This window comes from Gopherus evgoodei, chromosome 12 (genome assembly GCF_007399415.2).
Source record: "Gopherus evgoodei ecotype Sinaloan lineage chromosome 12, rGopEvg1_v1.p, whole genome shotgun sequence".
Classification (NCBI taxonomy): Eukaryota; Metazoa; Chordata; order Testudines; family Testudinidae; genus Gopherus; species Gopherus evgoodei.
Genome location: NC_044333.1, coordinates 44,270,945 through 44,287,427, shown reverse-complemented (window position 1 = coordinate 44,287,427; position 16,483 = coordinate 44,270,945).

Below are 16,483 nucleotides of genomic sequence, written 5' to 3'. Positions count from 1 at the left end.
TTTAGTTACAGGCTGCTGAGGTGAACTCACTTTGGGCCAATAGTGCAGCAGCACTGAGGTTCCCCTACTATAAGCAGCAATCATTGAGTGCTGGGGGGGGCGGCGAAGATATATTGTTGAGCAGCTGGCAGAGCAGAACAGTTTGTGGGATGACTGGAGCGCCTCATGGGACACATGGCGGAGCACAGCAGTTGGTTCAGTGGAGCAGTTTGTGGAATGGCTGGAGTGGCTGGTGGAGTGGCTCATGGTGAAGGCTGCAGCAGAACCCCATGGAGAGGTGGGGCAGGCGGCCTCAGACCATGTAAGGAGCCCCTTAACACCGCTGCACGCCCCTCCCCCGCAGGCATAAAACTGTGCAGAAAAACTTTTGAACTCTGGGGCTGCACTGACCAGGGACAGAGACTTTTGGGTTGTTGGACTTTTGGGTGATTTTTGGGTTGCTGGACTTAAGACCCTGAGGGGAAAAGGATACTTCCAAACTTGGGGGGAGGGGGTGTCTTTTGCTCATGGTTTGTGTTATGAATCCTGTTTGTAGTGTTTCCCCAACATAATTCCCTCCTTTATTAAAAGGATTTTGCTACACTCAAACTTTGTGCTTGTGAGAGGGGAAGTATTGCCTCTTAGAAGTGCCTGGGGGTGGTGGTATGTAATTGTCCCAGGTTACTGGGTGGGGGGCTCGAGAAGGTTTTGCATTGTGTTATTGAAACAGAACACCCAGATACTGAACCCGGCCCTTGTTGCTGCCAACTCAGACGAGCAGAAGGTTACACGTTTGATTAATCAACAAGGAGCCTCAGGCTGATCTGATCTAAAATCAATCGTGTGATCGATTTGCCACAACATTTTGGGGGCTCATCTGGGATCCACAGAAGACTTTCCCAGAGCAGAGGACCACAGACAATCTCCTACCGGACCCAGGGCCCATCTGAAAGGTAAGAGACCTTTTGAAATTGCTATTGTGGGTTTCAGGTGGAGGATTGCCCCATAGGCTCAGGGTTGGGTGAGTTGCATGCTAGATCTGAACCTTTTGCTGCCAGACAAGCCTGATGCCCTTCTGGTCTGTTTTGGTCTGGTCTGTTCCCCAGGAAGAGCCACTGGGTATGGCTAAATAGGCCTCTGTTCTGTTTCTGTGTGCCAGTGTGAAAGGGAAGGTCAGCAGACTGGTGTGTGTGAGGGTCACGGGAAGATGCCTCAAGCCCTCTGCGAAGCCCTGGGCTTGTGACTAGAGGTGCCTCGAACGCAAGCCCTGTGACTGCACCTTAGTGGGTCCGTAAAAGGTCCTGACCAGGATAAGGCTTCCTCTGCATGGCACGAGCGGCGAGGGGCCTCTCTGGGTCTAGTATTGTGTGACCCTGTCCTCTACTGTCTGTGAACGGTCTGGTTTCCTCACCCTCTTTCCCTCTGGATTCCCTCCTTTGCCGGTAAAAGGTCTGAAGAGTCATAGACAGGTCCAAACGCCCCACCAAAGCAACAGAATAAGTGGCGTCGTTCTCTCTGAGGCTAGCCGACGCTCTTTGCTGGATGTGGGTATAGACAGTTGTGGATGTACCTAAATAAGCCTTTCCTGTGTGAAAATACTGGGTCCTGGGGCAGAGGGCTCAACAGGAGCACCACCCTGCCAGGAAAGTCAGGATACTGGGGGCCAGAGGATCCAAGGTGATCCTTGCCTCGCCGGGAAAGCTGTAGAAGTGCGGGGGGGCGCAGTGTGGGATCACCGTCTCACCAAAAGGGCAGATGTGGTCTGGTTTGTGTTTGTCTGTCTGTGTCTGTCTGCGTAAAAATTGTCCGTAAAATTATGGGAGCCGGTAAGTCAAAAGGAATCACTGTCCCACTGAAAGGCACACCCGCATTTTATATGTATGCAAATTATAGCCCTTCTACTTGTAAGTTCCTGAACAAATGGAACTGGTATACCAGGGATGATCCAAATTTGCAGTTTCCCCTGGAGGGAAGCTTTGACCTTGATAGGATTGTGCACCTCAGAGGTGCACTTTTGGTTAACAAAGTTGGTCAAGGTCAGTTCGATGCCTATTTCAGTTGGTACGCGGAGACAGAAAATTGGTGCCGTGAATCTTAAATGAGGAGTCTCAAGGACTCCCAGAAGAAACTTACCACACAATTAAAAGAGATAACAAGAGAACTGGCAAAGGATTCAAATTCAACTAAGCCGGCAAGAAATATTAAGCAACAAAAGCCCCTTACGTTCACTCCTCAGACAGTGTCTCCCCGTACTGAGAAAATGTTCCCCATGCGCCAATTCCTGGGCATTAGCGCTTCGGATCAGGAGACCTTGGTGTCTGTGCATGCACTTTGGTCTCCCACGGAATTGTCATTACCCAGCGTGTCGCTCTGTTGCAGGCCCTCCACATGATCTCCAGTACATTGGCTTTCTACATCTTGGATTGCTGAGAGGAGTCCGGGGAGGCACTGTTAATGAGTGATGGGGCATACAGGGGTTTACATAAGAACGGCTGTATTGGGTCAGACCAAAGGTCCATCCAGACCAGTATTCTGTCTACCAATAGTGGCCAATGCCAGGTGCCCCAGAGCGAATGAACCTAACAGGTAATGATGAAGTGATCTCTCTCCTGCCATCCATCTCCACCCTCTGCCAAACAGAGTCTAGGGACACCATTCCTTACCCCATCCTGGCTAATGGCCATTAATGGACTTAACCTCCATGAATTTATTCAGTTCTCTTTTAAATGCTCTTACACTCCTAGCCTTCACAACCTCTTCAGGTAAGGAGTTCCATAAATTGACTGTGTGCTGTGTGAAGAACTTCCTTTTATTTGTTTTAAACTTGCTGTCTATTGATTTCATTTGGTGACCTCTAGTTCTTGTACTATGGGAATAATAACTTTTCCTTATCCACGTTCTCCACATCACTCATGATTTTATATACCACTATCATATCCCTCCTTAGTCTCCTCTTTTCCAAGATGAAAAGTCCTAGCCTCTTTAATCTTTCCTCATATGGGACCCATTCCAAACCCCTAATCATTTTAGTTGCCCTTCTCTGAACCTTTTCTAGTGCCAATATATCTTTTTTGAGATGAGCAGACCACACCTGTACGCAGTATTCAGGATGTGGTGTACCATTGATTTATATAAGGGCAATAATATATTCTCCTTCTTATTCTCTATCCCCTTTTTTGTGATTCCTGACATCCTGTTTGCTTTTCTGACCGCCTCTGCACACTGCGTGGACATCTTCAGAGAACTATCCACGATGACTCCAAGATCTTTTTCCTGATTTGTTGTAGCTAAATTAGCCTCCATCATATTGTATGTATAGTTGGGGTTATTTTTCCAATGTGCATTACTTTACATTTATCCACATTAAATTTCATTTGCCATTTTGTTGCCCAGTCACTTAGTTTCATGAGATCTTTTTTAAGTTCTTCACAGTCTGCTTTGGTCATAATTATCCTGAACAGTTTAGTGTCATCTGCAAACTTTGCCACCTCACTTTTTACCCCTTTCTCCAGATCATTTATGAATAAGTTGAATAGGATTGGTCCAAGGACTGATTCTTGGGGAACACCACTACTTACCCCTCTCCATTCTGAGAATTAACCATTAATTCCTACCCTTTGTTCCCTGTCTTTTAACCAGTTCTCAGTCCATGAAAGGACCTTCCCTCTTATCCCATGACAACTTAATTTACGGAAGAGCCTTTGGTGAGGGACCTTGTCAAAGGCTTTCTGGAAATCTAAGTACACTCTGTGCACTGGATCCTCCTTGTCCACATGTTTGTTGACCCCTTGTAACGATGCTGGTTCTGGTGGGAACAAACTGAGAGTGCCAATTCAGGACAAATTGCTAAAACAGGGCAGTCACAGCCCAAGGCTGGGGTTTTTCCACTTCTAAGGCAAACCAAACCAGCCAGCCAAAGAGGACTTTGGTCTCACCCCACTGGTTAATCACAAGTCACACAAGCAATTCCCTTAGACACTCCAGTTTCCCAGTATCACCCCCAGTGCCACTTGTTATGGGGACAAATGGTTATGAAAACCAACACCCTAGTAAAAGAAAAAAGTTCTCTCGATCCCAAAGAACAAAGCCCCAGACCCAGGTCAATATACAAATCAGATCTTACCCACAAATCATGCTGTTGCCAATCCTCTAGAATCTAAAATGTAAAGGTTTATTCATAAAAGGAAAAGAATATAGATGAGAGCTAGAATTGGTTAAATGGAATCAATTACATACAGTAATGGCAAAGTCTTGGTTCAGGCTTGTAGCAGTGATAGAATAAAGTTCAGGTTCAAATCAAGTCTCTGGAGTACAGTACATCCACAGCTGGGGTGGATCATTCAGTCCTTTGTTCAGAGCTTCTGTTTGTAGCAAAGTCTCTCCAGAGGTAAGAAGCAGGATTGAAGACGACATGGAGATGAGGCATCAGCCTTTTATAGTCTTTTCCAGGTGTAAGAACACCTCTTTGTTCTTACTGTGGAAAATTACAGCAAAATGGAATCTGGAGTCACATGGGCAAGTTCCTGCATACTTTGCTGAGTGACAAGGCGTATTTGCCTTCTCTCAATGCGTCATTTGTATAGCTGATGGTCCTTAATGGGCCATCAAGCAGGCTAAGCAGAGCTAACGCCAACTTGTCTGGGATGTCACCCAGAAGCACAGCATAAGTTTGAAATACAGACAGTATAGAGCCAATATTCATAACTTCAACTACAAAAAAGACACATGCATACAGACAGCATAATCATAACCAGCAACCTATAACCTGGTCTGAGACACCTTATTTGACCCCCTTTATACAAGATTTGGTGCCACTACAGGACTTTGGTTGCAACCATGTTCTAGATGGTCCCAGTTCAAATCAATAACGTGACACCCCTTCAAAGAACTCTAATAGATTAGTAAGACAGGATTTCCCTTTACAGAAACCATGTTGACTTTTGCCCAACAATTTATGTTCTTCTATGTGTCTGACAATTTTATTCTTTACTATTGTTTCGATTAATTTGCCCGGTACCGACATTAGACTTGACAGTCTGTAATTACCAGGATCACCTCTAAAGCCCTTTTTAAATATTGGCATTACATTAGCTATCTTCCAGTTGTTGGGTACAGAGGCCAATTAAAAGGACAGGTTACAAACCCTAGTTAATAGTTCCACAACTTCACATTTGATTTTTTTCAGAACACCTGGGTGAATGCCATCTGGTCCCGGTGACTTGTTAATGTTAAATTTATCAATTAATTCCAAAATCTCCTCTAGTGACACTTCGATCTGTGAGAGTTCCTCAGATTTGTCACCTACAAAAGCCGGGCTCAAGTTTGGGAATCTCCCTAATATCCTCAGCCGTGAAGACTGAAGCAAAGAATCCATTTAGTTTCTCTGCAATAGCTTTATCATCTTTAAATCCATCTGTGGGCTCAGCGTGTGGAAAGGCCGTAGGGGATACAAGGGGCTTGGGGTTCCAGGGGGATTAGAAGATAAGCACACCCATACGTGGTCAGACCAATGGTCCATCTAGTCCAGTATTCCTATCTATGACAGCGGCTGGTGCAAGCTGCTTCTGGCAATTGAAGGCTTAAGAACTCTCACCACCATCACCACTATCACAGCATGGGATTGTGTCCTTTACCTTCTTGGCTAATAGCAATTGATGGACCTATCTTCCATGAGTTTATTTAATCTTTTTTATCCATTATACTTTTGTCCTTCACAACATCCCCTGGCCATGAGTTCCACAGGCTGACTGTGCATTGTATAGAAGTAGTACTTTATGTTAAAGCTGCTGCCTATTAATTTAATTGGGTGACTCCTGGTCCTTGTGTTATGTGAAAGAGTAAAAAAAAAAAAAAAAGTTACTCACCTTCTCGTAACTGTTGTTCCTCGAGATGTGTTGTTCATGTCCATTCCAATCAGGTGTGCACGTGCTGCATACATGGTTGTCGGAAAGTCTTCCCTTAGCAGCTCCCGTCGGGTAAGCTTCATGGCGCTCAATATATGACCCTGCCAATCCAACCCCATGTTCAGTTTCTTCTTGCCAGCTACTCTGACAGAGGGGAAGGAGGAATGAGTGTGAACAACACATCTCAAAGAACAATAGTTATAAGAAAGTGAGTAACTATTTTTTCTTTGAGTGCTTGTTCACGTCAATTCCAATCAGGTGACTCTCAAGCTCTACCCCAGAGGCAGGGTCAGAGTTAAGGAATCGCTGATTGGAACACCACCCTGCTGAATCCTGCATCATATCTGGCGTGTTGGGTGATAGCACAGTGAGGGGTAAACGTATGCACTGATGACCAAATTGCTGCCCTGCAGATCTCTTGTATCGGGACCTGGGCCAAGAATGCAGCTGACGAGGCTTGTGCCCTTGTGGAATGTGCTGTAAGAGCTGGGGATGGGACCTTGGCCAGCTTGTAAAATGTGCAGATGCAGACTGTGAGCCAAGAAGATATTCTTAGAGGTTTTTAAGGTCAGGCTTGACAAAGCCCTGGCTGGGATGATTTAGTTGGGAATCGGTCCTGCTTTGAGCAGGGGTTTGGACTAGATGACCTCCTGAGGTCCCTCTCAACCCTGATATTCTATGATTCTATGAGATAGACTGGGAATCCTTTCATCTGGTCTGCCACAGCTACAAACAGTTGGTTCAACTTCCTGAATGGCTTAGTGCACTCGATGTAGAATGCTAGCGCTCACCAAACATCCAGTGAGTGCAGCCTCTGCTCTTGGGTACCGGTGTGAGGCTTAGGATAGAAGGCAGGTAGAAAAATATCTTGACTAGTTTGGAAATGTGACACTACCTTGGGAAGAAAGGCTGGGTGAGGCTGAGGTGCACCTTGTCCATGTGGAAGACTGTGTAGGGTGGATCAGAGCCTTTAACTCGGACACCTGCCTGGCTGATGTGATGGCGACAAGGAGGGCCACCTTCCACGACAAATAGAGCAGGAAGCAAGTCGCCAGTGGTTCAAAGGGGGATCCCATTAGCCTGGAGAGGACCAGATTAAGGTCCCATGTGGGAACCAGCTGTCTAATCTGTAGATATAGACGTTCCATGCCCTTTAGGAAATGCCCTACCATGGGGTTAGCAAATACAGAGTGTCCAGACATTCCCAGATGGAAGGCTGAAATAGCAGCGAGGTCCACCTTGATGAATGATGCTGCTAGGTCTTGCTGTTTGAGATGTAGAAGGTACTCCAGTTTGAGTGGTATAGATGCCTGGAGTGGAGGTGTGAGTTGCTGGGTATACCATCAAGTGAACCTCTTCCACTTGGCTAGATAACTGGCCTGGTGGATGGTTTCCTGCTGCCAAGTAGAACCTCCCTTACCTGCTCTGAGCATAGGAGCTCCATGGGGTTTAACCATGAAGCTTCCACTCTGTGAGATGGAGGGACTGGAGGTCTGGTTGGTGAAGGCAACCGTGGTCCTGAGTGATCAAATCAGGGTAGAGTGGTAACATAATCGGGATGTCCACTGACAGTTCCAGAAGCGTGGTGTACTAATGTTGACAGGGCCACGCTGGGGCCAATAGAATTATCTCCGCTTTGTTCCTGTGGAGCTTGAGTAGCACTTTGTGCATGAGAGGAATCGGGGGAAAGACATACATGAGGTGGTCTCCCCAGGGTAGCAGGAACACATCTGTGATTGAACCCGGGCTGTGTTTCTGCAAGGAGTAGAACACTGGGCACTTTCTCTTGCTCCAGATGGCAAAGAGATCAACCTGGGGAAACCCTTACCTCTGGAAGATGGGATGAAGGACATCTGGACAAATGGAGCACTCATGGTTACAGAACGATTTGCTGAGGTGATCCACTAGTTGGTTCTGCACTCCTGGGAGACAGGACACCTCCAGGTGAATGGAGTGGGCTATGCAGAACTCCTATAGCTGGAGAGCTTCCTGACATAGCGGGGAGGAATATGTTTTACATCAACAAACAGGGTAGAACCTAACAGTGGTGTTGTCCATCATCACTGCCACGCACTGGCCTTGCAGCCAGGACTGGAATGTTTGGCATGCCAGTCACACTGCTCTGAGCTCCCTGCTATTGATATGGAGGGAGAGCTCATCCTGCAACCACAGGCCCCGTGTTCGGACGTCTCCCAGAAGCACCCCCCTCAAACCAGAGCTGATACGTCGATTACTAGGGACAAGGAGGGCTGTGGGCTGTTGAAGGGAACACCTTCACATACCATCTGTGGGTTGAGACACCAGTGTATGTGTCCTGGCACCATCACTACCAAGTCCAGGCTGTCGCATCCCTGGTGGTATACCAACTCAAGCCATGCTTGAAAGGGTCTGAGCCTCATTCTGGCATGCCAGACCATGTAAACGCAGGCTGCCATGTGGCCAAGGAAACTGAGGCATCTCTTTACAGCCGTGGTCGGGTATCGCCCAAGGCTTTGGATAACGTCTGTCATGACCTGGAATTGGGTCCCTGGCAGGAATGCCCTTGCCTGTGAAGAGTCCAGCACCACTCCAATGAATTCTATTCTTTGGATCAGTGATAAGGTTGACTTGTTCATGTAGAGGAAGAGTCCCAGTCTCTCAAAAGTGGATCTGACTAATTGGACTTGAGACTCTACCTACTCCCTGGTATGCCCCAAGTAGCCAGTCATCTAGGTCTGGATATACCTGCACCTGCCTCTTTCAGAGGAAGGCTGCTACAACTGACATGCATTTGGAGAATGCTCAGGAGGGCTGTCAATAGACCAAATGAGAGGACAATGAACTGACAGTGTTTGTGGTCGACCACAAACTGGAGAAAATGTCTGTGTGCAGGCCGAATGGCTATGCGAAAATATGCATGCTTCATGTTGAGGGTGGCATACCAGTCTCTCGGATCCAGGGGATAATTGTGCTTGGGGAGACCACGTGGAACTTCAACTGTACCACAAATCTGTTGAGTCCTCGCAGGTCTAGAAAGGGTCAGAGACCCCTCCTTTGCCTTGGGGATTAGGAAATAGTGAGAGTAGAATCCCTTGCCACTTAGCTCCTGAGGAATCTCCTCCACTGCTCCTATGGCAAGGAGCACCTGCACCTCATGGATAAGGAGCTCTTTGTGAGGGGGTCCCTGAAGAGGGACAGGGAAGAGGAGTGGGAGGGATGTAGGAGCAGAACTCGAGAGAATATCCCACTTCCACTGTGCGAAGAACCCAGTGGTCCGATGTTGTTTGGGACCTTGCACAGTAGCAGTAGGACAGACAATTCAGAGAACACAGGTAAGGATCCAGTGGAGAGACAGGTGTGCCATCCTCGGGCATCCCTTCAAAAGGCCTGTTTAGAGCCTGATGAAGGTTTGGACTGGCCCAGGCTTTGCCCTGAAGCGGGGTTGGAAGGCTTGCACCTGCAGTTCCTGCCCCTTCATCTACAGAAATCTTGGCTTGGCCGAGGAGGATATGGGCGCTGTTGTTGCAGTTGGTGCTTGAAGTGCTTGCGTTGGGTTGCCGGTGTGTTCATTCCCAATGACTTCATGGTAGCCCATGAGTCTTTCAAGCTGTACAGCTTGGAGTCTGTCTGCTCAGAGAATAGCCCTGCATCCTCAAGGGAAGATTCTGCAGGGTTTGCTGCAACTCCGGGGGATGCCTGAACCCATGATGTCCTCTGTGATGGGTTGGCTCACAGAAACCTCCTTGGGAACTGTCAACTGATGTGCCAAGACTACTTCTGTCCCTGATTTCCCTGCCAGCCTGGGATGCCAGCACCCTGTCTTGTTGAGCCAGACATGCCAGTCTGCTCCAACACAGACCCAGGATCTGAACCACATGCCCTAAAGCTGCAGACTAAGCTGAAAGCACCTTAAAGTGTTCTAGTCTTTAACACTCAGATACCCAACTCCCAATGGGGTCCACACCCCAGATAAATCCGTGTACCATCTTGCATTTAACTGTGATGTGAGTATGTTTGGAGAACAGAAATTTCGTAACTGAAGGTCTGATCATGGCTGGAAGCTGAAGCTAGACAATTTCAGACTAGAAATAATGGTACAAACTTTTAACAATGAGCGTGATTAACTACTGTAACCACTTATCAGGGATGTGGTAGATTCTCCATCACTGTCTTTTAAATTTAGATTGGATGTGTTTCTAAAAGATACGCTCTACTTCTACCACAGCTAGTAGCAGGAATTAATTCAAGGAAGCCTTAAGATCTGTTATTCAGGAGGCCAAATTAGGTGATCACAATGGTGCCTTCTGATCTTATAAATCTATTAAATCTAGTTATAACTGTAATCCTTTAACCTAATCCCTAGCCTGCAGCCCCATCCTCTTTCTAAAACTAAACCAATCCCTAAAACTCACCCTAAACCTTACCTTTAGCTCCTAAATCCCAGCTAACCCTAACCCCCCACTCTAGGGGTAAACCCTAACTTGAACCCAACCCTAAATTTTAACCCTTAACCCTAATTTTACTACTATTTCTAAACCTAATCTTAACCTTCCATTCTGCATTTTAGGCTCGCCATAGCCACCATGGGCTCCCCATATCCCTCTGTACCTCATCTTCCCACATGCTTCCCACATTCAACTGAAACCCCCCAGTCACCACCTGCTCCATACATCCCCCATCTTCTTAAGTCTGTCTTCTGTGTCTGAAAACAAAGGATGTTGGTTACATCATTAGTCTCAGCCTCACATCTACATCTAAAGATCAAATAGAAATGCAAATTATTTTGAGTATGGAATTCCTGGCTTTAATCACTGTCAGTAATGACAGGTTTCAGAGTGGTAGCTGTGTTAGTCTGTATCAGCAAAAACAACGAGGAGTCTCTGTGGCACCTTAGAGACTAACAAATTTATTTGGGCATAAGCTTTTGTGGGCTAGTGCCCACTTCATCAGATGCATGAAGTGAAAAATACAGGAACAGGTATAAATACATGAAAGGATGGGGGCTGCTTTACCAAGCGTGAGGTCAGTCTAACGAGATAAATCAATTAACAACAGAATACTAAGGGAGAAAAAAATAACTTTTGAAATGGTAAGAGAGTGGCCCATTACAGACAGTTGACAAGAAGGTATGAGTAACAGTAGGGGGAAATTAGTATTGGGGAAATTAAGTTTAGGTTTTGTAGTGACCCAACCACTCCCAGCATTTATTCAGACCTAATCTGATGGTATCCAGTTTGCATCTGATGAAGTGTGCTTTAGTCCACAAAAGCTTATGCCCAAATAAATTTGTTAGTCTCTAAGGTGCCACAAGGAATCCTTGTTGTCAGTAATGAGAAAAGGCAGGCATTTTTAATATAGGAATATTCACAAGTTGGTGGCAGCAATTGTGAGATCATGTTAAATGTACAGAAAAACAAAATAGTGTGAGACATAAAATAAAACTGTGAATTGGCATCAACCCTCCCCACTACATGTGCTCTCCTTAAAGACTTAGCACAATCTTTTCCCACTTGCATTTAGCTATGACACTTCAAGTACCTTTCTCAGAGCTGAAGAGCTCTGTGTAGTTCAAAAGCTTGTCACTCTCACCAACAGAAGTTGGTCCAATAAAAGATATCACCTCACCCACCATGTTGCTCTGTTCTCCAAGTAGGTACTTATAGATTGTGATTAAGTGAGTCCTTAACCTTATCTTTGATAAATTGAGCTCCTTGAGTTTTCCAATCCTTTAATTGTTCTGATAAAATTTCTCTGTATCCTCTCCAATTTATCAATATCCTTCTTGAAGTGTAGACACCTGAACTGGACACAGTAATCACTGTTGCACTAGTGTCAAATTCAGAGAGATAATATAATCTCCTTATTCCTAACTTGCTATTCCCCTGTTTATACATCAAAGGTTGCATTAGCCAGTTTGGCCACAGCATTGCACTGGGAGATCATGTTCAGCTGTTTATCTACCTCAACCCTGAAATCTGTTTGAGAGTCACTGCTTCCCAGGATAGAGTGCTCCATCCTGTAAGTTTGGCCTCCTATTCATGCTCCTACTTGTTGAGCACGATGAAAAGCAGTCTGGTTATCACTATCCTTTTGGAATAGGAACCCTCTGCACACAGCACCAGGGATGGCATGGACAAGATATGTGGAGGAGTACAAAATCATTTGTGCAATCTTTATGCTGTGATTTGTTGAGTGGGGCCAATGGGCTATGGAAGCTATATAGATTGGGTGCCATCACATGACAGAATCCCCTCCTGGTAGTAAGATGATATGGATGTGGTGAAAGAGACAAGAGGCATTCAGCCTGTTTGTATTTTAATCCCTTTGCTTGTGATTGGCTGATGGACACAGAGAGCTAGTGTAGATTGCTTGTTTGCACCAGGTGCTTGTTGGTTGAGCAGCATTACATAGTTAGCTGCCTTCTTATGCTGCAGGCTTCTCAGTAGGGTAGTGGCTCCTGTATCTTCTTTGATTGAAGGACTTCTCAGGGGAGCCCTGGCATTGAGAGAAGGGTGCGCTAAGAATATGCCTGCACTGCCCCACTAGATAGACATGCTAGCTCTGCTTGAATAGTGCATGAAAACTAGTAGTGAAGCTAGGGATAGCATGGGTGGCAGCTCAGGCTAACCACCTGAGTACAATCCCACCCAGACGCCCCTACATTCTCAGGCGGCTGCCCAAGCCACTGTCCCTGCTAACCCTGGCTATGCTGCTATTTTTCACACACTAGCTTGTGCAGACCTAGTGTGACAAACACTCCCAGGCTGTGGGTGAGGCCTGCATACAGGCTTGGTAGGAAGAAGTCCAGGGAGGTTGCAGCAAGGATTCTGGCAGAGCAAACCCTGACTGCCTGTTCCAGGTCCTTGGGCTGCGGCCCAGTGTAGAGGTTGTCCCTGAGTTCCCCTATCAATCAGTCACTTGTAAGGTCTGCACACTAACCCTACAGCACAGACACTGCGTGTCTCTCGTTGCCTTGGAGGCTCACCCTAAAAAGCAGTGGAGAGATACAGGGGTTCTGCAAGTTTTTAATTTACCAGGGCAGAAACATTACAATAACCTGTGTTAATAAGGCTAATGTAAATGTACACATCCAGGAACAAAGAATGTTGGCCATACGTACAGGATGGGGAAACTCTATCCTGAGAAAGCTGTGACTCTGAAAAAGATTTTGGAATCACAGGGGGTAAGCATCTGAACATGAGCTCCCAGTGTGATGCTGTGTCCAAAAGGACTAATGTGATCCTTGAATGTATAGACAGGGAATCTTGAGTAGGAGTGGAGAAGTTATTTTACTATGTATTTGGCATTGTTGCGATTGCTGTAAGAATACTGTGTCCAATTGAAGAAGGATGTTGATCAACTGGAGAGGGTTCAGAGAAGAGCCACGAGAAGGATTAAAGGATCAGAAAGCCTGCTTTATACTGATAGACTCAAGGAGCTCAATCTACTTAGTTTAACAAAGAGAAAGTTAACAGGTAACTTGATTACAGACTATAAGCATCTACATGGAGAACAAGTATATGATAGTAGGCTCTTCAATCTAGCAAAAAAAAGATATAATACAGCCCAGTGGCTGGAAGTTGAAGATAGACAAATTCAGACCTGAAATAAGGCATAATTTTTTTAAAGTGAGGGTAATTAACCACTGGAACAATCTACCAAGGGTTGTGGTAGATTCTCCAGCACTGGTAATTTTTACATCAAGACAGGATAGTTTCCTAAAAGATCTGCTCTAGGAATTATTTTGGGGCAGGGTCTCTGGTCTGTGTTGTACAGAAGGACAGCCTAGATCAGCGGTTCTCAAACTTTAGTAACCTGAGGACCCTCATTTGATTTAAAATTTTGCCGCGGACCCCCAAGGCCACCGCTCAGCCCCAGGGCCTGCCCCCACTCCACCCATTCCAAGGCCCCACCTCCACCCCTCCTCTTCCCCGCCTCTTTCTGTCCCATCCCAAGCGCCCCATCCTCCTTCTTCTCCCTCCCTCCCTATGCCTCCTGCACACTGGAGAACAGCTGTTCTGCAGCGTGCAGGAGGCACGGGGAGGGAGGAGGGGAAGGAGTTGATCAGCAGGGCCTGTGGACCCCCTGGAGTACACTTGCGGACCCCCAAGGGTCTGCAGACCCCAGTTTGAGAAATGCTGGCCTAGATTATCACAATATTCCCTTTTGGCCTTGGAAACTATTAATCTACTGTGGAGCATGGCAATGCTAGGCTTCAGAAGGCTCTCCTTGCAATACAGAACAATAAAACGAACAAAGGAAATTAAGTAATTTATATTCCAACAGTAACTAGGCAGCATGTTAAACAGCAACTCCTGAAGTTAAACATTTTCAAATCCACAAGCCTGGATAACACCCAGTCAACAGTTTTAAAAAATCAGCTGTGGTGCTCTCGGAGCCACTGAAGTTAATATTTAACAAACCTTGACATACTAAAGAATTTCCACCAGACTGAAAAAAAGTGAATGTTGTACCAGTGTTTCAAAAGAGTAAACAGGATGATTTAGCTAACCATCAGCAGGCTAGTTTGACATCAATCCCATGAAAAAAATCATATGAAAGCTGAGATGGATGGAAGACAGCAGCATAATTAATTCCTAATCAACGTGGTTTATGGAAAATAAGTTTTGTCAAGCAAACACGTTCTTTTTAATAACATTACAAGTTTGGATGACATAATGCACTTAAGATTTCATAACACTTAATCTCACGTAACATTCTGATTAAAACATTGTGCTATACTAGGGGGTTTCAAACTGGGGGTTGGGACCCCTCAGGGGGTCATGAGGTTATTATATGGGGGGTCATGAGCTGTCAGCCTGCACCCCAAACCCAGCTTTGCATCCAGCATTTATAATGGTGTTATATAAAAAAGTGTTTTTAATTGATAAGGGGGGGGTCACACTCAGAGGCTTGCTATGTGAAAGGGGTCACCAGTACAAAAATTTGAGAACCACTGTGCTATACAAAATCAGTGTACCTCACAGATCTCAAAAGTAACTGTAATTGAGTAATTATCATCCAAGATGTGTGCTTCTAGTGGCATCGCTCAAGGATCTGTTCGTTGCCTAAAGCTATTCAATGTCTTAATCAGCGATTTGGAAGAAAATATAAAATCACTGTGGGGAAAGTTTGCCAATGCCACAGGGGCTGATGGAGATGTAAATAATGATAAGGATGGGTCAGTTACACAATGATTTGGATTGCTTAGTAATCTGGGCTTATTTGACCAACAACTGGTTTAATACACCTGAATGCCAGGTTATGCACATAGGAATATAGAATGTAGGTCACACTTACATATGGGGGACTGTATCCTGGAAAGAAATGACTGAAAAGGACTTAGGGTTTATGGTGGCAACTAACTGAACAGGAATTCCCTGGATATTGCTGTGGCTAAAAGAGCACATGATCTATCTGTGGATGTATGAGCAGAGGAATATCAAATAGGAGGGTGGTATTACTTCTAGATACAGTATTGGTGAGACCATTACTGGATACTGTGACCAATTCTGCTGCCTACACTTTAAAAAGGATGTTGAAAATCTGAAAAGTCTTCAGAGCTTCAAGAATGATTTGAACTCTGGAAAACCTGAATTACATTGGGAGACTTAGGCAGTTCAATCTATTTAACATATCCAAGAGAAACTTACAAGGTGACTTGGTTACACTCTATAAGAATCTATATGGGGAAAAGATTTCTGATAACAGAGGGCTTTCTAACTTAGCGGTCAAAGGTACAAAAGATCCAATGACTTGAAGCTGAAGCTAGACAAATTCAGACTAGAAATAAGCAAGGGTAACTAACCATTGGAGCAAAATACCTGAGATTGTGGTGAATTCTCCAACATTTGAAGTCTTCAAATCAAGATTCTTTCTAAAACATGTGCTCTAGCTCAGACAGAAGGTATGGGCTTGATGCAGGAATCACTTAGTGAAATTCTACAACCTGCACTATCCAGGTCAGACTAGATCAGGGGTGGGCAAACTATGGCCCACGGGTCGCATCTGGCCACTCAGCGCAGGATTGCCACCCCCATGGTGCTGTGGGACACACATTGCTCCCAGAAGCAGCCAGCACTATGTCCCTGTGGCCCCTGGGGGTGGGGAGGGGCAAAGGGCTCCATGCGCTGCTCTCACTTGAGGGATTGCCCCCTACAGCTCCCACTGGAACTGCAGCCAATGGGAGCTTTGGGGGAGGTACCCACAGGCAAGGGCAGCGCATGGAGCCCTCTGCCCCCCCTACCCCAGGGGCCACAGGGATGTGGTGCCGTCTGCTTCCCGGAGTGGCGTGGGGCCAGGGCTGGGGCCGGCAGGCAGGGAGCCTGCCCTAGCCCTGATGCGCACCGCTGCCATCTCAGAGCTGCTCCAGGTAAACTGCACCGGGTTGGAGCCCAAATGCCTCCTGAACCCCACCCCTCCACCTCCCTGCCCTGAGCCCCCTGCTTGCACCCTAGCCCCCTGCCACACCCCACCCCCTGCCCTGAGCCCCCTGCCTCACCCCACACCCCTCCCTGCACCACTACCTTTAGCCCCCTCCAGCACTGTGCACCCCCTCCTGTACCCCAACGCCCTTCCCTGAGCCCCCTTGTACACCCACACCATGCCTCTGCCCCAAAGCC